Source organism: Gorilla gorilla, chromosome 19, assembly GCF_029281585.2.
Source record: "Gorilla gorilla gorilla isolate KB3781 chromosome 19, NHGRI_mGorGor1-v2.1_pri, whole genome shotgun sequence".
NCBI classification, from domain to species: domain Eukaryota; kingdom Metazoa; phylum Chordata; class Mammalia; order Primates; family Hominidae; genus Gorilla; species Gorilla gorilla.
The window spans coordinates 40,404,486-40,428,455 of NC_073243.2; the positions used below are offsets into that span (position 1 = coordinate 40,404,486).

Consider the following 23,970-nt stretch of genomic DNA (forward strand, 5'->3'; position numbering starts at 1 on the left):
AAATCTTAAAGCTCCAAAATGACCTCCTTTGACTCCATGTGTCACATCTAGGTGATGCAAGAAGTGGGTTCCCAGGGTCTTGGGCAGCCCCGCCCCTGTGGCTTTGCAGGGTACAGCCCCCCTTCTGGCTGCATTGAGTGTGTGCAGCTTTTCCAGGCACACAGTGCAAGCTGTCAGTGGATCTACCATTCTGGGGTCTGGAGGATGGTGGCCCTTTTCTCACAGCTCTGCTTGGCAGTACCCCAGCGGGAACTCTGTGTGGGGGCTCCAACCCCATATTTCCCTTTGACACTGCCCTACCAGAGGTTATCCATGAGGGCCCCCCCTCCCCCCTGCAGCAAACTTTTGCCTGGATTTCCAGGCATTTTCATACATCTTCCGAAATCTAGGCGGAGGTTCATGAACCTTAATTCTTGACTTCGGAGCATCTGCAGGCTTAACACCACCTAGAACCTGAAAGGCTTGGAACTTGCACCCTCTGAAGCCATGGCCTGAGGTGTACCTTGGCCCCTTTTACCTATGGCAGGAGCAGCTGGGATGCAGGGCACCAAGTTCCTAGGCTGCACACAGCAGGGGGTTCTGGACCCACAAAACCATTTTTCCTTCTAAGCCTCCTGGCCTGTGATGGGAGGGTCTGCTGTGAGGGTCTCTAACATGCCCTGGAGACGTTTGCCCCATTGTCTTGGTGATTAACATTTGGCTCCTCATTACTTATGCAAATTTCTACAACCCAGTCTCCTGAGAAAATAGATTTTTCTTTTCTGTTGCATCATCGGGCTACAAATTTTCTGAACTTTTATGCTCTGCTTCTTCTCGAATGCTTTGCTGCTTAGAAATTTCTTCTGTCAGATACCTTAAATCATCTCTCTCAAGTTCAAAGTTCCACAGATCTCTAGGGAACTCTAGAAAAAAATTCTTATTTTCACTCTTTCCCGCCTATCTTATGCCCGTTTCTAATACAGGTGCACAATGCCTGCAGTGTCTTTGCATAGTAAGAGTGACTTTACTCCATTTCCCAACAAATTCCTCATCTCCCTCTGAGACCACCTCCGCCTGGACCTTATCGTCCATATCACTATTAACATTTTGGTCAAAGCCATTCAACAAGTCTCTAGGAAGTTCCAAACTTTCCCACATTTTCCTATCCTCTTCTGAGCCTTCCAAAGTGTTCCAGCCTCTCCCTGTTACCCATTTCCAAAGTTGCTTCCACATTTTCGGGTATCTTTACAGCAGCACCCCACTCTACTGGTATCAACTTATTGTATTAGTCTGTTCTCACACTGCAAATAAAGACATACCTGAGACTGGGTAATTTATAAAGGAAAGAGGTTGAATTGACTCACAGTTCTGCATGGCTGGGGAGGCCTCACAATCATGGTGGAAGGCAAGGAGGTGCAAAAGCATGTCTCACATAGTGGCAGGCAGGAGAGAGCATGTGCAGGGGAACTCCCATTTATAAAACCATCAGATCTCATGAGACTTATTCACTACCACGAGAACAGTATGGGGGGAACCATCCCCATGATTCAGTTATCTGCACCTGGCCCCACCCTTGACACGTGGGAATTATTACAATGCAAGGTGAGATTTGGGTGGGGACCCATCCAAACTATATCAGTATGTTTTGACTTCTTGCTTGATTGCTAGGTTGCATAGAGGACAAACATGGAAATTAATGAAGTACCTTAATATCTGGCTTCAGATCTTAGACAGGATCAGAGGGCCAGCTGAAATTTGCAAGGAGGAGAGGTAGATCCCACCATTTTATGGGTGAATGGCAAAATCAAACAGAAATTATGTGGGATGGGAGATACTGATGCAGGCATCTTTGGAAACATTCTACTTAGCTAATTTTATGCTAGGCTTTAGGTCAAGAAGGAGAGAGAGAGCTGACATGCTGTGGTACACACTTATAGTCCCAGCTACTTGGAAAGCTGAGGCAGGAGGATTGCTTGATCCCAGGAGTTTGAGGTAATGTGCGATGATCGTTCTTGTGAATAGCCACTAGCCACTGAACTCCAGCTTGGGCAACACTGAGACACCCTGTCTCTTAATTTAAAAAAAAAAAAAAAAAAGGAGGAAAGAAAGTGGTCTCAGTTTTTAATGTAAATATTTTTAATGGGATAATGATATTTTAAGATTAATGTATATTGTATATCAGTTAACTATAGGTCAATAATTATATAAAACTTAGGGTACGAAAAACATTTATTTTTGCTAACGTATCTGTGAGTTGACTGTTCTTGGCTTGGTGAGGCTGCAAGCTGCCGATAGAGTCTAGGTATGTTTTCTGTGTGTTTGTTCCCCCTTGGATCAGTGGACTACCTGAGAATGTGTTTTTGTCACAGTGATAGAATCACAAGGAAACTCCAGTTCTGGAAGTACATTTTAAGCCATTGCTTCTATCATGTCCACTAACATTCAGTCAGCCAAAGCATATACCTTGTCCATGGCTAACATTGATAGTATAGATAAATATACCTGATCTCTAGCAGGAGGAACTGCATTGTCTTGGGGAAAGGTTGTAGATATAGGGAGGGGTGATGAGTTGGGAACAATAATGTAGTCTGCCACAAACATATTAAAGTGTAACTGGATATGGTTGATGCAGAATTTTGAACCTTTGTTTTAATTCTGATTTTTACTGTTTTCCCCCTGTCTAGTGCCCTTTTGTAATACAGTAATTCTCATGATTTTTGTCTGAATTGAAATCGTCTATGAGATTAGATTGTCTACGAAAATACAGTCGATCCTCCTTGTTTTCAGCTTTTGTATTTGTGAACTCACCTACTATTTTTTGTAACCCCCACATCAGTACTCACAGCACTTTCATAGTCATGTGTTTGCATAGAGTGTCAAAGAATTTGAGTTTGAACACGATGATATTCTGCCTTCTTTTTCAGCTCTCATACAATAGTCAGGTATCCTTTTTGTGGTGTATTTAATGCCATGCTTTTCCTATTTTTGTACTGTTTGTTGGTTGTTTTGCCATTTAAATTAACCCCCAAGCATAGTGCTGAAGTGCTGCTTAGCATTCACAAGTCCAAGAAGTCTGTGATGTGCCTTACAGAGAAAATACATGCATTAAATAAACTCCACTCAGGCGTGAGTGCTGTAGTGCCATTGGCTGTGAGTTCAATGTTAATGAATGAACAATGTATATTATTTATTTATTCTTCATTTAATTAATTATTATTATTATTTTTTTGAGATAGAGTCTCACTCTGTTGCTCAGGCTGGAGTGCAGTGGTGCAGTCTTGGCTCACTGCAACCTCTGTCTCCTGGGTTCAAGCGATTCCCCTGCCTTAGCCTCCCAGGTAGCTAAGACTACAGGCATGCGCCACCATGCCTGGCTAATTTTTTTTTTTTTTGTAGTTTTAGTAGAGACGGGGTTTCACCACGTTGGCCAGGCTGGTCTCGAACTCCAGACCTCAAATGATCTGCCCGCCTTGGCTTCCCAAAGTGCTGGGATTACAAGCGTTAGCCACTGTGCCTGGCCAACAATATGTATTAAATAAGCACACATACAACAAAAGTAGGTGTTGGTAAGCTTACAAAAATGTGACCAGTAGCTTGCTGAAACCTAACTTTTTATTTGTTCATGGAACTTTCTAGACCGTAACTACACTGAATAATGAGAATCTGCTGTAATCTTTTTAGGTGCTGTAGATGAGCCATTGGATTAAATTATTACAGTATGTTTCAGACTGCTCTATGTTGAACCCTAGTGAAATGCCTCTCAAACCCTCATAAGGATCACAATCTCATGTCCTTTTTTTTTTGTTATTAAATGCCCAGTATGTGTTAGCGATTTAAACAAAATTCAAATTTTTTTTTTTTTTTTTTGAGACAGAGTCTCGCTCTGTCACCTAAGCTGGAGAGTGCAGTGGCATGATCTCGGCTCACTACAACCTCTGCCTCCCGGGTTCAAGCGATTCTCCTGCCTCAGCATCCTGAGTAGCTGGGATTACAGGCGCCCGCCACCACGCTGGGCTAATTTTTGTATTTTTAGTAGAGACGGGGTTTCGCCAGGTTGTTCAGGCTGGTCTGGAACTCCTGACCTCATGCGATCTGCCTGCCTTGGCCTCCTAAAGTGCTGGGATTATAGGCGTGAGCCACCATGCCCGGCGTTGACTTTTTAATAATAACCATTCTGACTGGTGTGAGATGGTATGCCATTGTGGTTTGGATTTGCATTTCTCTAATGATCAGTGATATTGAGCTTTTTTTCATATGCTTGTTGGCCGCATGTGTGTCTTCTTTTGAAGTGTCTGTTTATGTCCTTTGCCCACTTTCTAATGAGATTTTTTTTTTCTTGTAAATTTGTTTAAGTTCCTTATCAGTGTTGGACATTAGATCTTTGTCACATGCATTGTTGCAAAAATTTTCTCCTATTCTGTAGGTTGTCTGTTCACTCTGTTGATAGTTTGTTTTGCTGTGCAGAAGCTTCCAGAAGAAAGGAATCCGATTGGTTCTGTGTCTGTCTCTTTTGGTATTCTCAGACTTATGTAGTCATCCATATAGAAAGATGTTTAGGAAAATAGGACAAGAATAGCAGAAATCTACATAAAAATGTAGGAAATTAAAATTAGTTACCGGCATACAAAAAACTACTATATGTTATAATTACATACTATAACTCACCCCTCCTTGCCAAATATTCTCTCTCTTTTGACTTCAAAATCATGGCTTATATGTACTTTCTCTATTTCCCAGATGCAAATATAATTAATTGACTTTATTTATCTAGGAAATGTTACTGATACCTTAATTGTAGTCATTGGCTTGAGTGATGGGTTTTGGTAATTCAACTACTATTACTTGAAAGTAGTAGATTTCATAGGATACTGTTATAAAATCTTTTTAACCTCTTTTCTGATTTCAGGAGTAATTAGTAATTGTGGTTTACTGGAAAATTCAGTGAATAGGGTGTTAAAGGAAGCAATTCATCAATAATATATCTAATCTATTGGGAGACTGAGGTGGGTGGATCACCTGAGTTCAGGAGTTCGAGACCAGCCTGGCCAACATGGCAAAACTCCGTCTCTACTAAAAATACAAAAATTCGCCAGGCATGGTGGTGCATTCCTGTATTCCCAGGTACTCGGAAGGCTGAGGCAGGAGAATCACCTGAACTCCAGAGGTGGAGGTTGCAGTGAGTCAGGATCGCAGCACTACACTCCAGCCTGGGTGACAGAGTGAGACTCCATCTCAAAAAAAAAAAAAAAAAAAAAAAATTTAAAAATGAAATTAAAAAAAAGCGAGCTGGGCGCATTGGTTCAGGGCCGGGCACGGTGGCTCAAGCCTGTAATCCCAGCACTTTGGGAGGCCGAGGCAGGCGGATCACGAGGTCAGGAGATCAAGACCATCCTGGCTAATGTGGTGAAACCCCATCTCTACTAACAATACAAAAATTAGCTGGATGTGGTGGCAGGTGCCTGTAATCCCAGCTATTCCAGAGGCTGAGGCAGCAGAATCACTTGAACCTGGGAGGCAGAGGTTTCAGTGAGTCCAGATCATGCCACTGCACTCCAGCGTGGGTGACAGAGCGAGATTCTATCTCAAAAAAAAAAAAAAAAAAAAAAGCAACAGAAGCAAATGAGAGTGCCTGGGAGTGGTCAATGTGGGGCATTCCCGTTTGTGTGACCCAGGTCACACAAACCTCCCTAAGCCCTGGTCTCTCTTGCCTCCTGCAGGGCTGGTGAATTAGCAGATCTCCATCAAATGCAGTAACCAGTTCAAGTTGGAAGTGTGTGTTTTGAATGCAGAAAACAAAGTCGTGGACAACCAGGCTGGGACCCAGGGCCAGCTGAAGGTGCTGGGTGCCAACCTCTGGTGGCCGTACCTGATTTACGAACACCCCGCCTACCTGTACTCGTGGGAGGTAATGGTGGTTTGGGACTTGCTTAAGGGAGGTCTTTTGCCCCCATCTGGTAGCCCTGGCTTCAGCAGGAGCCCAGGACAGGTGAACGGGCAGGTGTGGTCCTCTGAGCTTTCTGATGTTTCCCACCCTTGGTGGGAGGCCCAGATTTTTTATTTATTTATTTATTTATTTATTTATTTATTTATTTTTTTTGTGATGGTCTCACTCTGTCACCCAGGCTGGAATGCAATGGCCTGATCACAGCTCACTGCAGCTTTGAGCTGCAATCCTCCTACCTTGGCCTCCTGAGTAGCTGGGACTACAGGCACATGCCACCATGCCTGGCTAATTAAAAAAATTTTTTTTGTAGGCCGGGCGTGGTGGCTCACGCCTGTAATCCCAGCACTTCATCACTTTAGGCCAGGAGTTGGAGACCAGCCTGGCCAACATGGTGAAACCCCGTCTCTACTAAAATATGAAAATTTGCAGGGCATGATGGTGCACGTCTGTAATCCCAGCTACTCGGGAGGCTGAGGCAGGGGAATTGCTTGAACCCAGGAGGCAGGGGCTGCGGTGAATTTAGATCATGCCACTGCACTCTATCCTGGGTGACAGAGTGAGACTGTCTCAAAAAAAAAAATCCTTTTTATAGAGTTAGGGTCTTACTAGGTTGCCCAGGCTGGTCTTGAACTCCTGGACTCAGGTGATCCTCCTGCCTTAGCCTCCCAAAGTGTAGGGATTCCAGGCATGAGCCACCTCGTCTGGTCAAGGAGAAGGCCTGATTTTGAAGGGCAGGTCCCAGGGTCAGCCAGTGAAGGGCAGAGCCTCTGATTGCTGCTTCTCTGCAGGCCCAGAGGCGACTTCTGGGGTGCATGCACGAGGGGTCTTCCTGCTGTAGGGCAGGCCAGATGGGGCTCAGGCTGTCGGGGCGCTCACACCTGGCGCTTTGGCTGTCATAGGTGTGGCTGACTGCACAGAAGTCACTGGGGCCTTTGACTTCTACACACTCCCTGTGGGGCTCCACACTGTGCCCGTCACCGAGAGCCAGTGGGTGAGAGCCAGTTTCATTTGCGGTAGAGGCAGCAGAGGTTGTAGAAATGCTCCTTGAGGCAGATGCCACACCCCAATTTCATGGAGTGATTTGGGCTGAGCCGAGTCTGCAGCAGGCAGAAGGCTCTGAGATGTTGTCCTAGCCTGGGCAAAGGACAATTCAGAGCTCGGGGGAATAGGGGTGTGCTTAGCATGACTGGGTGGACAGGCCCTTTGTTGTGAATCGTACAGGCTTCCAGGAGCGGGTGCCTGAGGCTTCCAGACAGGCTTTGGGAGGTGGCCAGAGGAGATGCCTGTTTCCAGGGCAGGAAATGGAGGGAGCGCCCAGGCTGGAGAGGTTCAGCCAGGCTGTCACAAGGCTTTGAAGCTTCCCATCTGAGAGCCTGGCTATTGGAGAGTGTGGGTTTGGAACTTGAGGCTAGGAGGTTCTGTTCTGTCCTGTGCCAGCCACAGCCTTCGGATCGGCAGAGCAATGATGGGGGGAAGATGTAAAAGAAAAGAACTGAGGAAAGAAGAAGAAAACCAGCTTCAACAACAGTCTAGGCCAGATGCGGTGGGTCACGCCTGTAATCCTAGCAGTTTGGGAGGCTGAGGTGGGTGGATCACCTGAGGCCAGGAGTTCGAGACCAGCCTGGTCAACAGGTAGTGAATCCTGTCTCTACTAAAAATACAAAAATTAGCTGGGCATGGTGGTGGACGTCTGTAATCCCAGCTACTAGGTAGGCTGAGGCAGGAGAATCGCCTCAGGTGAACCAGGAGGCAGAGATTGCAATGAGCTGAGATAATGCCACTGCATTCCAGCCTGGGCTACAGAATGAGACTCTGTATCTCAAAAAAACAAAACAAAACAAAAACACAACAGTCTGTTCTGTGGAGGCCTTGGGCAGATGCTGGGAGCTCTGAGCACGGACTGGTCCCTCTGTTGGGAGCCTCTTCCCTTCATCCCTCCTGGTTAACTTGACTCAGCATAAAGGCCATTTCTTCTAAGAGCCTGTCCCTGACTCTCCAATCGGGGATGTGTCTGTTGTCTCATAGAGTGCCCAATTCCTGCCACCACTTGTCATTTCCATTCGCAACATTTCTTTCATTGTTTGTTTTTCAGAGTCAGGGTCTCACTCTGTTGCCCAGGCTGGAGTGCAGTGGTGCAATCATAGCTCGTTGCCATCTCGACCTCCTGGGCTTAAGCGATCCTCCCCACTCAGCCTCCCAAATAGCTGGGACCACAGACGTGCGCTGCCTTGCCAGGCTAAATTTTAATATTTTTTTTCCCCACGAGTCAGAGTCTTGCTCTGTCTCCCAGGCTGGAGAGCAGTGTTGCGATCTTGGCTCACTGCATCCTCTACCTCCTGGGTACAAACAGTTCTCCTGCCTCACCCTCCCGAGTAGCTGGGATTACAGGCTCACGCCACCATGCCCAGCTAGTTTTCTTCTTTATTTTTTGTTGAGATGGGGTTTCACCATGTTAGCCAGGCTGGTCTCGAACTCTTGAGCTCGTGATCCACCTGCCTTGGCCTCCCAAAGTGCTCACAGGCTTGAGCCACCATGCCCGGCCGTAATTTTTAAATTTGTTGTAGAAACAAGGTCTTGCTATGTTGCCCAGGCTGGTCTCAAGCGCCTGGTCTCAAGTAAGCCTCCCAAAGTGCTGGGGTTCTAGGTGTGAGCCACCTCGCCTGGCACTTGCACCGTTTTTCTGTGCATGCATCTCCACTCCCACTGCCCAGGACCTGTGGACTTAGATTTGAGTCATTACTGAGCACCTAGCACCCAGCCCCATGCCTGCCTCCCACCTCGCACTACCTGTTTGCTTGATGCATTAATAAATATTCCACCTGAATCCACAACCCATTCACTCCTGTGTTCAAGAGCTATTTCAGGAAGTGAACCTCATTTTTGGCAGTGTTCAGTCCAGTGACCTCAGCTCTGTGTACCTGGCAGGGTGGCTACGCCTCTGGGGGAATTGGATTCAGGGGTGGGGGAGAAAGAGTGTTGTTAGAGAGTTCGGTCTAGGACTAGAGGAACGTGCCCTTATGTAAAATACATCTCAAGTTAGGGAAGAAAGCAGCGGCTCTGTGCTTTGGTTTTTTTTTTCTTTTCTTTCTTTCTTTTTTTTGTTTGTTTGTTTGTTTGTTTTGGGGCAGGGTCTTGCTCTGTGGCCCAGGCTGGAGTACAGTAGCATGATTTCGGCTCACTGCAACCTCCACCTCCTGGGTTCAAGCAGTTCTTGTGCCTCAGCCTCCTGAGTAGCTGGAGTTACAGATGCGTGCCACTATGCCTGGCTAATTTTTGTATGTTTAGTAGAAATGGGGTTTTGCCATGTTGGCCAGGCTGTTCTTGAACTCCTGACCTCAGTGATCTGCCTGCCTCAGCCTCCTGAAGTGCTGGGATTACAGATGTGAGCCATCATGCCTGGCCCCCAGTTGTGTTCTGGCAGGGGAAGATGGGACAGAGAGGATGGGAGGGTGTCTGAGCCTTTCCCGGACTGACGGAACCTGTGTCTTTTCTCTTTTGTGGACAGGATGGTGATTGCTCACACCAAAGCGTTGGACCCCTCTCAGCCTGTGACCTTTGTGACCAACTCCACCTACGCAGCAGACAAGGGGGTGAGCCTGGGGGTCCCCACCCCATTTCTCCCTGCCTTTGCCTGGGCTTGTCCTGAAGCCTGCTCATGGGAACAGCTGGAAAGAACCATGTGCTGCCAGTCTGAGCTTTTTATTTTGTTTTACTTAGAAAGATAGAGACAGGGTCTTGCCATGTTGCCCAGGCTGGTCTCGAACTCCTGGGCTCAAGTGATCCTCCTGCCTCGGCCTTCCAAAGGGCTGGGGTTACAGGCGTGTGCCACCGCACTCAGCCGCAGCCAGTCTGTTTTCAAAGATGGTCTTTGGGTTAATGACAATTCTCTCTCTGCTTTCTCTCCAGGCAGTGTGGCTTTCTGAATCCAAGGAGGCTGGGCATAGGGAGATGGGATTTGTTTGCCCAGTTTGGACTCAGCATTTTTTGTACTCGATTTAATAGACTCATAAAATGTCAAAGGTTTAAGTGAGCTTAGAGTTCATCTGGCCCAAACCTGGCTGATCAGAATCTCCAGGGGAAGTTTTATTGAAATGCCAGATCTCTGCATTCTGAGATCCTGATTTAGTAACTCCAGGGTTGGAACCTGAGTTTTTGTTTTGTTTTGTTTTGTTTTTTTTGTGAAGGCAAGGTCTTACTCTGTTGCTGTGGCTGGAGTGCAGTGGTGTGATCACAGCTCACTGCAGCCTTGAATTCCTGGGCCTAAGCAACCCTCTTGCCTCTGCCTTCCAAGTAGCTGGGACTCCGGGTGTACACCACTGTGCCCGGCTAATTTTAAATGTTTTTGTAGAGATGGGATCTCACTATGTTGCCCAGGCCAGTCTCAAACTCTTGAGCTCAAGTGATCCTCCTGCCTTAGCCTCCTAAAGTGCTGGGATTACAGGAATGAGCCACCGTGCCTGGCTGATACTAGCATTCTTTTTTTTTTTTAAAAGATAGAGTCTTGCTCTGTTGCCCAGGCTGGAGTGCAGTGGCACAGTCTCAGCTCACTGCAACCTCCGCCTCCCAGGTTCAAGCAATTCTCCTGCCTCAGCCTCCCAAGTAGCTGGGATAACAGGCACATGCCACCACGCCTGCGCTTGATCGTGGGAGGCAGAGGTTGCACTATTGTGCCACTCCATTCTAGCCTGGGCAACAGAGCGAGACTGTGTCTTCCAAACAAAGCGAAAAAAGATTATCTGGGAGAATGACTGCATTGGCCCCTTGGGTGGGAGTGCTTCTCCAGGGCAAGGTGAGGGGATGCCCAGTGCTGGGAGTGCTGCCTGGAGAGGAGTCAGTTCCAGTGGCGGGGGCCCTGGGTTTTGGCTGAGGACTGCGTGTTGGCAGCTGCTCTGCCTCTCACAGCCCTTCCCAGCCGCACACGTCATGAGCGTCAGTGTGCAATCACAGGCCTGCCTCCTTTGGGCCACTTTGTGACCATGTTTTTTGCTTGTGGGGCAGGGTAATTTCAGGATCTAAACTGGTGCAGTTGGATGTTCTCAGCCCCAAGAGGCAGCTCTTCCTGTTCTAGGCTTTTTGTTTTGTTTTGTAGAAATGGAGTCCTACGATGTTGCCCAGGCTGGTCTCAAACTCCTGGGCTCAAGTGATCCTCCCACCTTGGCCTCCCAATGTGCTGGGATTACAGGCATGAGCCACTGTGCCGTGCTAATTTTCTTGATACTATTTTTTGTAGAGCTGGGGTCTTGCTGTGTTGCCCAGGCTGGTCTCGAACTCCTGGCCACAAGCCACCCTCCTGCCTCAGCCTCCCAGAGTGCTGGGATTACATCCCCTTCTTACCTTCTCTGTCAGAGGAGCCCCCACAGCATGTGAGTACTGAGTCATGCGGTCTTGTGGTTGCTGAACGGGCTCTGCTGCTCTGGTCCTAGGCTCTGTATGTGGATGTGATCCGTGTGAACAGCTACTACTCTTGGTATCACAACTATGGGCACCTGGAGTTGATTCAGCTGCAGCTGGCCGCCCAGTTTGAGAATTGGTGTAAGACATCACAATCCCATTATTCAGAGAGAGTATGGAGTGGAAACGCTTGTAGGGTTTCACCAGGTAAGTGGTGTTGAACTTTCTGCTTGTGTATTCTCTCTGGGCAGAGATGCCACTTGCCTCCCCCACCCTGCCCTGCGCCCACTGCAGTGCTCCCCTCGCTTCAGCTTTGGGCTCACCTCCCGCTACCCTGTCCATGTTCCCTTCTCACCAGCAGCCAGGCCTCTGCCCCACTCGCTTGGTCCTCAAAGGTGGACTCCTTACTGGCCTTGTTTCCAGACAGCCTCCTATCACCCGTGCCCAAGTGGTCTTTCTAACGAATCCAAATTTTTGTTTGGTTTTGAGACCGCCTCTCTCTCTGTCACCCAAGCTGGAGTGCGGTGGTGCGATCACTGCTCACTGCAGCCTTAACCTCCTGGGCCCAAGCGATCTTCCCACCTCAGCCTGCTGAGTAGCTGGGACCATAGGCACAGGCCAACATTCCTGGCTAATTTTTTTTTACTTTTGTAGAGATGGGGCCTTGTTGTGTTCCCCAGGCTGGTCTTGAATTCCTGGGATCAAGTGATCCTCCTGCCTCAGGCTCACAAAGCGCTGGGATTACAGGTGTGAGCCACTGTGCCTGGCCACAAATCAAAATTTTTGAGTCCTATCATTGGCTCCCCCAGGCCCATAGGACAAAGTCCTAACCCCCAGTCAGGACACTCAGTGTCCTCTGCTCTCTCCTGGGTTTTCATCCTCTTCTCTTCTCACTCCTGGCCACTGATCTGTTTCCACTGCCCTCATTTGCTCTCCTGCTCTTGCTTGAGCTATTCTTTCTGCCTGGAATGCCCATGTTGGCACCATAATCACCAACTAAAAGATCCTTTTCTTTTTATTTTTTTAGAGATAGGGTCTTGCTGGGTTGCCCAGGCTGGTCTCAAACTCCTGGACTCAATTGATCTTTTTGCCTTGGCCTCCCAAAGTGCTGGGATTAACAGGTGTGATCCACTGTGCTAGCCTTTTTTTTATTTTTTATTTTTTTCCTGACAGGGTCTTGTTCTGTTGCCCAGGCTGGAGTGTGGTGGTGTCATCATAGCTCACTGCAGCCTCGAACTCCTGGGCTGAAGCGATTCCCCTGCCTCAGCCTCCTGAGTAGCTGAGACTACAGGCGTGCACCACCATGTGCAGCCTAGTTTTAAAATATTTTGTAGAGATGCAGTCTCGCTATGAGGCTGGTCTTCACCTCCTGTCTTGGACTCCCAAAGTACTGGGAATACAGGCATGAGTCACGACACGTGGCTGAAAAGATTCCTATTTGGCGTCTGAGTCTCCTCATAGCTGTCCCCTCTGTGGGGAGGTTTACCCCGCCTGCCCCAGGCAGAGGGAACCTTCCCCATGCTCTGCCCTGTTGCAGCCGGAACCTGGCTCTCCCAACATTCTCGCCAGGCACCGTTGTTATTTCTTTGGCTCTCTCTTTGATCGGACTGTGGGCTCAGGAGACAGGAGTCCTATTTATTGTTGTTTCCCAGGTACTCTGCAATAGCTGACACAGCACATGCTAAATAATACCTATTGAGGGCATGGGTGAGATCTTAGAGCCATGTTTAATCACTCACTTTGTCTTTTTTTTTTTTTTTTTTTTTTTTTTTTGAGATTGAGTCTCACTCTGTCACCCAGGCTGAAGTGCAATGGTGTGATCTCAGCTCACTGCAACCTCCACTTCCTAGGCTCAAGCGATTGTCCTGCCTCAGCCTCCCAAGCAGCTGGGATTACAGGCACCCGCCACCATGCCCAGCTAATTTTTGTATTTTTGTAGAGGTGGGGTTTTGCCATGTTGGCCAGGCTGGTCTCGAGCTCCTGACGTCAAGTGATTTGCCTGCTTCGGCGTCCCAAAATCCTGGGATTACAGGCCTGAGCCACCATGCCTGGCCTGTCCTCATTTGTTTATCCATCTCATTTTTTGTCCTTCTCACCAAAGATATGTTGCTTTGTCTTGTGGGTTTTTTTTCATGTGGATTGCTGAACCCCATCCAGCCGCTTGTCCCCTCCCCAGCCAGCTCACACTCTTTTGTCACAGCTCCTGGGACTCCCGTTGACACACAGGGAACAGCCACCCACAGTGGACTGCACTGTTCTGTTTGCACCCTTAAATTTATCGTGCTTACAGAATGACACTTCTGCAAACTAGTCAAGTAGGGGGAAATGGTTTGTGGATATGCACCCTTGTTCATTCTCTTTGAAAAGGTAACCAGCTCTGAATTCTTTCTCCTTTGAGGAGGAGTTTCACTTGTCGCCCCGGCTGGAGTGTAGTGGTGCAATCTTGACTCACTGCTACCTCCGCCTCCCAGGTTCAAGCAGTTCTCCTGCATCAGCCTCCCAAGTAGCTTGGATTACAGGCATGCACCACCATGCTCACCTAATTTTTTTTTTTTTTTTTTTTAGTAGAGATGAGGTTTCACCATGTTGGTCAGGCTGGTCTTGAACTTTTGACCTCAAGCGATCCACCTGCCTTGGCCTCCCAAAGTGCTGGAATTACAGGCATGAGCCACCATGCCCAGCCCCAGTTCTGAATTCTCAAGAAACTCGAGAGGGTCTAGGTGAGCATTGATAGAACCTCTGCAGTGCTGGGTGTGGTGGCTCACACCTGGAATGCTAGCCCTTTGGGAGACCGAGGTCAGAGGATCTCTTGAGCCCAGGAGTTTGAGACCAGTCTGCACAACATGGACCCCATCTCTACAAAATATTTAAGATGAGTTGTGGCTGGGTGCAGTGGCGGACGCCTGTAATCCCAGCACTTTGGGAGGCTGAGGTGGGTGGATCACGAGGCCAAGAGTTCAAGTCCAGCCTGACCAACATGGTGAAACCCCGTCTCTACTAAGAAAACACAGAAATTAGCTGGGTGTGGTGGCATGCACCTGTAATCCCAGCTACTCAGGAGGCTAAAGCAGGAGAATCGCTTGAACTGGGGAGGTGGAGGTTGCAGTGAGCCGAGATTGTGCCACTGCACTCCAGCCTGGGCGACAGAGCAAGACTCCGTCTCAAAAAAAAAAAAAAAAAAAAAAAAATATATATATATATATATAGTTGGGTATGGTCGTGCTTGCCTCTAGTCCCAGCTACTTGGGAGGCTGAGGTAGGAGGACTGTTTGAGCCCAGTAGGTCAAGGCTGCAGTCCGCCATAATTGCACCACTGTACTCCCACCTGGGTGACAGAGTGAGACCTTGTTTCAAAAAAGAACCTTTGCAATGATGGAAATGCCCCATGTCTGCACTGTCTGAAATGGTAGCCACTAGCTACATGTGGCTATTGAGGTCTTGATGTATGACTAGGATAACTGAATTTATTTGGTTTAATTAAAAAAAAAATTTTTTTGAGACAGCCTCACTCTGTTGCCCAGGCTGGAGTGCAGTGGCATAATCACAGCTTACTGCTCAACCTCCTGGGCTCAAGTGATCCTTCCTCCTCGGCCCCCCAAGTAGCTGGAGCCACAGGCATGCGCCATTACACCTAGCAAATATTTAGCCTTTTTACAGAGACTGGGTTTCACTGTGTTGCCTAGGCTGATCTTGAACTCCTGAGCTCAAGTGATCCTCCTGCCTCGACCTCCCAAAGTGCTGGGATTACAGACCTGAGCTACCATGCCCAGCCTGGTTTAGTTTAATTTCATTTTACATTCATTCATTTATTCATTCATGAGATAGGGTCTTGTTCTGTCACCCGGGCTGGAGTGTAGTGGTGCAAACACAGCTCACCACAGCTTTGACCTCCAGGACTGAAGCAGTCCTCCCACCTCAGCCTCCCAAGTAGCTGGGACCACAGGTGTGTGCCTCCATGCTTGGCTAACTTTTGTACTTTTTGTAGGCTAGTGTTGAACTCCTAGGCTCAAGCAGTCCTCCCACCTCCGTCTCCCAAAGTGCCTGGATGACAGACATGAGCCAGCGCGCCTGACCTAAAGACATATTTTTCCTTCTAGTGTAGTTCAGCCTTAAGACTGTATCAGCAGATAGAGACGGAAAAGTAAGAAAAATTGAGTATCAGATTATATTTATAAATAAAGCAGTTACTAATTGATGTTTTTTTTTTAAACCTCCTTTTTAATTCTGGGTTACATCATTCCCTGGCTGTCTTTTTTTTTTGTATTTTTTTTTTATTATAATACTTTAAGTTTTAGGGTACATGTGCACATTGTGCAGGTTAGTTACATACGTATACATGTGCCATGCTGGTGTGCTGCACCCACTAACTCGTCATCTAGCATTAGGTATATCTCCCAATGCTATCCCTCCCCCCTCCCCCCACCCCACAACAGTCCCCAGAGTGTGATGTTCCCCTTCCTGTGTCCATGTGATCTCATTGTTCAATTCCCACCTATGAGTGAGAATACGCGGTGTTTGGTTTTTTGTTCTTGCGATAGTTTACAGGGAGCCAATTTCTCCCTGGCTGTCTTTACCCTAGCATCAGTGAGTCCTGCAGTCAGTACAGCCCCCAGTGAGGACAGATATTTTGGTCACCATCAAGTGGATCTTTATTTTTATCTAACATTTACAATTCTGCCAGTTCTTACTCTTAATTCTCTTTGCCTTGAATCCCAGGATCCACCTCTGATGTTCAGTGAAGAGTACCAGAAAAGTCTGCTAGAGCAGTACCATCTGGGTCTGGATCAAAAACGCAGAAAATACGTGGTTGGAGAGCTCATCTGGAATTTTGCCGATTTCATGACTAACCAGTGTAAGTGGCAGTTTAGCGCATGGGATAATGTACCCATCCTCATTTTTTCAGGTTGCCTTGCCCATTCTGGACATTTTGGCTGTAAGAATATTGGAAACAAAGGGGGGAAGCTGGTTTAATCCATGTAGGTTGCGTTGAGAATTTCCTAGGAAAAGTAAGTTGTGCTTAGGAAGTAGGAAAGCAGTCAGGCCCCTGCTTCCCACATACGGTCAAAAAGCAAACATGAGAGTCTGCTATAGTGAGATGGAAATGGCTAGCTTGCCTTTTTCTTGTCTATTTCATAGCCAAGGAGGAAGGAAAAACTGGACCTCATTATGGATTTACTTTTGGGATACACTCATTATTCCAGGGGAGGGTAAAAGGCTGAGAAGCTTAAGGTATTTCAGTCTGTTTTATATTACTCATTTGCGAAAAGCAGGCTCATCGAATACAGGTGAGTTTCAACGCGTCTTGAATATGGCAGCATTTAAAAGTCTTCAGACCAGGCATGGTGGCTCATGCCTGTCATTCCAGCACTTTGGGAGGCCAAGGTGGGAGGATTGCTTGAGGCCAGGAGTTCGAGACCAGCCTGTTCAGCATAGCAGGACCCCCATCTCTACAAAAACTAAACAGATTAGCTAGGTGTGGTGGTGTGTGCCTGTAGTCCTAGCTGCTTGGGAGGCTGAGGCAGGCGGATAGCCTGAGCACAGGAGTTGGAGGCTGCAGTAAGCTGTGATTACACCACTGCACTTGAGCCTGGACAACAGAGTGAGACCTGTCTTTAAAAAAAAAAAAAAGGAGCTGGGCACAGTGGCTCATGCCTGTAATCCCAGCACTTTCGGAGGCCGAGGCAGGCAGATCATGAGGTCAGGAGATCGAGACCATCCTGGCTAACAGTGAAACCCTGTCTCTACTGAAAATACAAAAAAAATCAGCCAGGCGTGGTGGCGGGCGCCTGTAGTCCCAGCTGCTCGGGAGGCTGAGGCAGGAGAATGGCGTGAACCCAGGAGTTGGAGCTTGCAGTGAGCTGAGATTGTGCCACTGCACTCCAGCCTGGGCAACAGTGAGACTGCTTCTCAAAAAAAAAAAAAAAAAAAAAGGGTCTTCAAAGACAATAAGATCTGTGCTCTCACGTAGGGTGGATGAGGGGCTGCGAAGTTAGCAATGAATGTTTCCCATTTCTTCTTAGTTTATGGACTTTCCGTAAACTCAGGATGGCAGTTTGGTTGGTTGGAGAAGGATATGGTGATGGCGGGAGTTACAATACATTACTTATAGGGGAAGATAGGCTTTTGAAAGGTTAAAGCTTAAAAGTGAGAATGGGAAAGGGATGAATGAATGAACATGATGAGGTGAGAGGGAAGAGGTAAAGGGAAAAGGAGAACAAGAAACTCTTCTCTGCGTGACACCTGGGATGAATGGTTTCTGGGGACATCCCTGATGGCGGTTTTGTGGAGAGGTGCAAAGCTTTATGTGGTAAGAAATGAGCTGTAGGCTCAGTGCAGTGGCTCACGCCTGTAATCCCAGCACTTTGGGAGGCCGAGGTGGGTGAAAAGAAAAAATGGGCTGGGCGCAGTGGCTCACGCCTGTAATCCCAGCACTTTGGGAGGCCGAGGTGGGCGGATCATGAGGTCAGGAGTTCGAGAGCAGCCTGGCCAACATGGCGAAACCGTGTCTCTACAAAAAAATAGAAAAAAAATCCCTGCATGGTGGTGAGTACCTGTAGTCCCAGTTACTCAGGAGGCTGAGGCATGAGAATCACTTAAACCTCGGAGGCAGAGGCTGCAGTGAGCTGAGATGGTGCCACTGCACTCCAGCCTGGGTGACAGAGCTGGGTGGTGGCTCAAGATATGTTTTGTAAACCTGAAGATTTGAGATCATATAAGCCAAATCGAAACTTAATTGGCATTCATAACTTTTGGTTCTAGAGACTCCATGATCAACTAAGAGCCACCAAATATTTCCCATGTGGACTATTTTGACCATGCTGACTCTACTGACACTTTGGTTACTGTATTCACTTTATCTCTAGAAATTAATTCTTACTAATGGATGTCTGTCACTGTAAGATCCTTCTATCTGAAATAAGGAGAACATTTTAACTTCAGTAGTTTAAACTAGTGTCCTAAACTATAGCATTCAAAATGAGATAATATGCTAAAGTAATACACAAACCAAAAATCCCAGTGGCTAACACAAAAAGTTTTTCTTACTCATTTTACATATCCAGGGTAGGTCAGTAATAGACGCAGACACACCCAGAGACCAAGGATGAGTTGTGATCTGTCTGCACACATAGTTCACAATGCCTGAGTGAGTTGTGCATTGGCCTTTAAACTTCCACTTATGTTTAATTAATAAAGATTTTGCTCAAATGCCATTTGATGATGAGTTTCATGACCATGATCAACTTTAAAAGAACTTGGAAGTACAATCCTCAAGCGTTTCTGGAAATAGCAGAACTACAATATTTGAGAAAAATATTTTTTAATGTATAAAAAATTGGCAGGGTAGGCTAGCAAGCAAGAGACCTAGAGAAAAGTTGATGTTACAGTCTCAATACGAAAGGCAATCTGCAGGCAGAATTATTTCCTTCAGGGATCTCAGTCTTTTAATATAATCAATTGACTGGGTGAGCCCTACAATATTTTGGAAAATAATCTGCTTTACTCAAAAATTACTGATTTTCATGTTAATCTCATCTAAAAATACTTTCAGAGCAACATCTAGACTGGTATTTGAATATATAACTCTTTTATCTTTTAAAGTATCAAATAATACAGTTATATATATATACACACATGTGTATATATGTCACCTAAATTGTAGATATCAGAAATCAGAATGCTGTGATATGATTATTTAGTATATTTTAATCATGATAAATTATACATCCTTCTACCTTATGATAATGGATTTTAAGATCTATGCTGTTAAACTCTATATTTACCCTTTAATTCATATCTTGCTTATTTTACATTTATCTGAGAATACATTGGGTCTACTAAATCTTTACTATCATTCACAAGTCTTACATTTTAAGATAACTTTTCAATAAAATAAAAATTCTTCATTGCACCTAGAAAGGAGCAGGGTTTTGAAAGCGATCAATGATTACTCTAATACCTAATATAATAATATAATATAGTAAAAATCAAAATACTTGAATGAAAAATGTAAAATTAATAGTTTTGCTTTCATTGTTTTTATTCCAGTGTCTATTTTAGAATGTTTTTACTCTAATTGTGTTTTTATGCAAAACCAAATGAGCTTTAGATAATTCCATTGATACATTACATATGAAAGTTCTCGTTAAATAGGATATAGCATATTTTACTTAAAAATCCAAATTATAAAATAAAGAGGGACTTTAAGTTGAGTCTAAAATTTTTGTTTCAATTTTGTTTTTATTTAAAGACTTGCTATAATTCTGTGAGAGAGCTATAAAAGTCTACTCAGAAACATTATACTGTAAAATGGACAGAGAAGGACAATGAGATATTTAATTTGCCACGGCAAAGCCATTGCTGTGAAGAATGGATAATATATGTCAATGGTAATATATGAAGAAATAACACAGGTGAATAGCAGAGGCAATAAATCTGTTTTTACCACAGGATTTGTCTTACACTTTTCTCTTTGTAATAAATAAAATAATTTTCGACCAGATGGAGCTGGCTTGAAATCCTCTTGTTTATGGCAGTACTTATCGGTTATGATTCAAAAAATATAGCCCATTTCCAAAAACCTGCAACAAAGAGATACTTTCTCAGGTGAGTGTTCAGATCATTATTCAGTACAAAGTGTCAGTTTTGTCTTTATCGATCCTCATTATTGTAAGAAAGTATGTGGTCTTGTCTCCATTCTATTACAACAACATTGTAGAGATTAGCACTGGGTCTTTCCAGCCATATGCATCTGTTCATTTCCGTCTCCAGCTTGAGTTTTTCTGTGTATTACAAAATAAGAAAATAAAAATGACACAATAATCTATTTTGTCTGGTTTTGCTCTTTATTAGTAGAAATAGACAAGTGAGGAGTTGGGGGAAGAAATTGCTTCTGTTCTGTTTTAGATACGGGTGAAACTCTCCCTCCCTCCCCGCCCCACCCAATCTTTCTCTGTCTCCCTCCCTGAGCCTATTCTTGCTTCTTCCCTTTACAAATAATTAACTGCTCAGGTCATGTTGAACCAAAAAATAGCGTCTGTAGCCCCTGTGTGCTTACTTTAAGTATATGTTACTGAAAAATGTGGAGTGAGCACTTACAACTCATTCTCCTGGGAAGCACAGTGATACTATACCCCAAATGCTTTTCTTTATCATTTTAATTTTTATCTTCTTTACTTACATTTCCAACATCAGTTAAGAGGGTCTTGTAGTTTTCTAACTGAAAGGAGATTGTAAAATCTCCTTGCTCAAAACTCAGATGCAGAATATTATTTTTACTACAATAAATACATCTACAACAATGGTATTATATCTGGTTTATTTCACAGTCAAGTTCTAATATAGGTAAACAAATATACTAATAAAGAGATAATGCTTTTCTCATGAAATGTATAATCTAGTAGGAATAAAGATAAACAATTTTTTTAAAAATTCTATTTCATTAAGCAAAAATGCAACTCAGAAGAATAATGTATATTAGCAGTCATTTACTATTTTTCAATTAAATTTCGATATATATGTAAAGTAAATTATTACTAATATCGAACATAGTTTAAAGAATTAGTGACTATGTGCACTTGGATCTCCATATGTAATGTACTATCAGCATCTTCACAAACACAGTAAATTTTAATATGCAAGTAAAACTTATTTTACTAAACGATGATTACTCCTTCTATATTCATATTCCTAAACACATACAGTTTCTTAATGTAATTAAGTTTTTAACTAAAAAAAGGGAAATGCATTATTGAGGCGATAGGATTACTGGGTGGCTATAAACACATCTGCTGCACAGCTGACATTTATCTTCTACAATGAGCAATGACAATTTTATTTTTTAATAATCAGTATGGACTAATCCTGATGACTTTTTTAACATTTTCAAATAGGGCTGCATATGGCTTAAAATAAATATATGCATGTGTACCTATATAATATTCTTATTTATTAATGGACTTCCTACATAGCTCATATTGACGTTAGATTTAAATGAAATTCCAGAAGGGTTTTCTATAGGTAAGTCATACATTGGATTTCCATATTACCTATGATTATTGAAGTATTTATTTCTGTTTTTAAGACTTCAGAGCAATTTTGCTGGTCATTTGTTTTCTGTGTTTTTATTTTGAAATTGTTCTTTGATGCATTGTCCTATTACATTTTTAAGGTATGTTAATAAAATAATATTTTTAATGAAATTTTGCCTACTGCTTTCCAGGTGAACTCTTGTTTAAAGTATTAATTCACCAAAAATTACTTATATTCAGAAAATGAACTAGAAAAAATAATATGACGTGTTCAAGAAAGTCGAACAAAAGATACGTGATGTTTGCAACATACACAACTCCATACCCTTCTCAAATAGTAAAGAGAATAGTAAATAGAATAGGTAGTAAGCAGAGTAGGAATTGTGGAATATGGAACTCTCAGTCACTCAATTGACTTTATTTTTTAGTAATATGGGATTTGAATTATTCAAGCTGAAGCCATTAAATATTCATAGTGCTTCATACTATAAAGTTATTGATTAATGTCTTTGGTAAAGAAAACTATTATTTCTGATTACATCAAGGTCATCCTGAGGAACAGGACCAAAGCATAAAGTTTTATATATGAAATATGAGAAGTTAATACATAATTCATATTTAACAGATAACATAAATGTTAACCCCTTGGAGAATCTGAAGCTAATACCCATGTTCTTCTGACAATTCTTTATACTGGCAATTTGGAAAATGCCAGTGTTTTATCACTACCTATTCTTGTATTATGACGTGAATTAATACATACCTGCCTCACTATTCCTGTGGGCAAAAAAAGACTTTGAATTATGTGCCAGAGAGAGATTTTACAAAATTAAATGAGGCAAAATACTTTTCCTCCATATACTCATTAGAAATATGCTGAGTAGTTCCTTTCAGTTCCTTTCACCTTCCGATAAAATATAATCAGTTCAGCCATATAACAGATATCTTTTAAACTTTTAATGTCCTCTGTTAGAATGAATATGATATTTGGGACCAATTCACATTTTGGAATAATGTACATACTAATCATAAGTGAAGAATTTAAACATTAACTTGATTTAGGACTGGACTCTTAGTTTTAAAAAGTTGAAAAACGGAATTCCAACAAATTTGAATGGCTTGTTTAGAGTTTCCACAGGCAATACGGGTTGGTGCAATGGAAAGAGAATTCCTTTAATCTAAACGTGGGCTTTATTCTGGCTCTGCCACATATTGACTGTTTCATACAAATGTAACTTACACTGCAGGTGTCATGATTTTTCACACATATACAAATAAAACAATGTTGATTATATAGGATTTGTTGAGAAAATGCAATTATGCCAAGTACAAGTATTTGGCATATTATCTCACTTTATAAATATTAGCAATTCTTTTTGTGGAGGGAATAAATCTAACATGCTGGCTTTTAGAATTTCTTCTTATTTTTCTTTCAACTTTATTGCCATGTAACATTTAAGTCAATAAATCTGACAATTAGACTGTGGGTAATTTTCTTCCAAATCCATATCTTGTTTTCTCTATCCATAGTAGCATTTTAAAACAACAGAAGGGAACTTTAATTACAGTAAGTTGGGAGCCATTTTCTCCCTTTGGTCATATTTTCATTGAAATTCCTAGATTGTTTAATATTAGGACTTAGTTTGAATATCAAATCAACAAGGTTGCTCAATACAAATATTATGGAATCATTTTTCTGTCATGCCACAGAACTTATTAACTGTATGTTCAAAATACAGCTCAATTCTGATCATTTTTGCTACTTTCACCACTAGCATCCTGGTGCTAACCACCATCATTTATTGCCCAGGTTATTGAAATGGCCAGCAAACAGGTGTTTCTGATTCTGCATAAGGCACCCTTCAGTACATCCTCAAAAGAGCAATTTGTATAATCACTTTAAAACATGTATCAGCTTATTACCTTTTTCTGTGTAAAACTCTGATCTCTCATTTCATTCATTGTAAAAGTCAGAACTTGCACAATGCTTTGTAGATGCTGCACCACATGAAGCCCCCAATTCTTCTATGGACTTCCCTTCTTCCACTATGTAATTTTCTCACTCAGCTTCACGTACAGTATTTTCTTGGTTATTACTAAACATGCAACAGATACGGTTTGTTCTATATCTTCCTCATGCTTTTGGTCAGATGCCGTTATCTCAGTGAGGTTTTCCATAGCCACTTTATTCAAATTCCAAACAATCTGTCCCCTTAGACATTCTCCATTCTTAATTTTTTGCCTTTGTACTTACTACAGTCTAATACACTATACCTGTTACATTTTTGCTTATTGTTTATTGTATAGTCCCTAGAATATTAGTTCCCTGAGGACAGAGATTTCTATAAGCTTTTCCAAAGATGTATCCCCAAAGCCTAGAATGCTACCTGGCAACAAATACTTGTTATAAATAATGAATTAGAAGTGGGTAGATTCACACATCAGAGACAGCGTAGTGTATATAATGATTTTTTTAAAGCATTAGAGTCATAGATATTAGGATTTGTATTATGTCTTCACCATTTACAATTATGCTACCCTCAACAAGTTGTTTAATCTTTCCATTCCTCAGTTTCCTCATGACTCATATATTGGAAATATTGTCTACCTCAGAGCTCTTCCAAGAGT

General features: G+C 43.7%; 1 pseudogene; it reads left to right on the plus strand.

The window, feature by feature from the left end:
* Positions 1-19,812, plus strand: part of LOC115931277 (beta-glucuronidase-like) — a 68,012-nt pseudogene extending 48,200 nt beyond the window's left edge.
* The last annotated feature ends 4,158 nt before the right edge of the window (positions 19,813-23,970 follow it).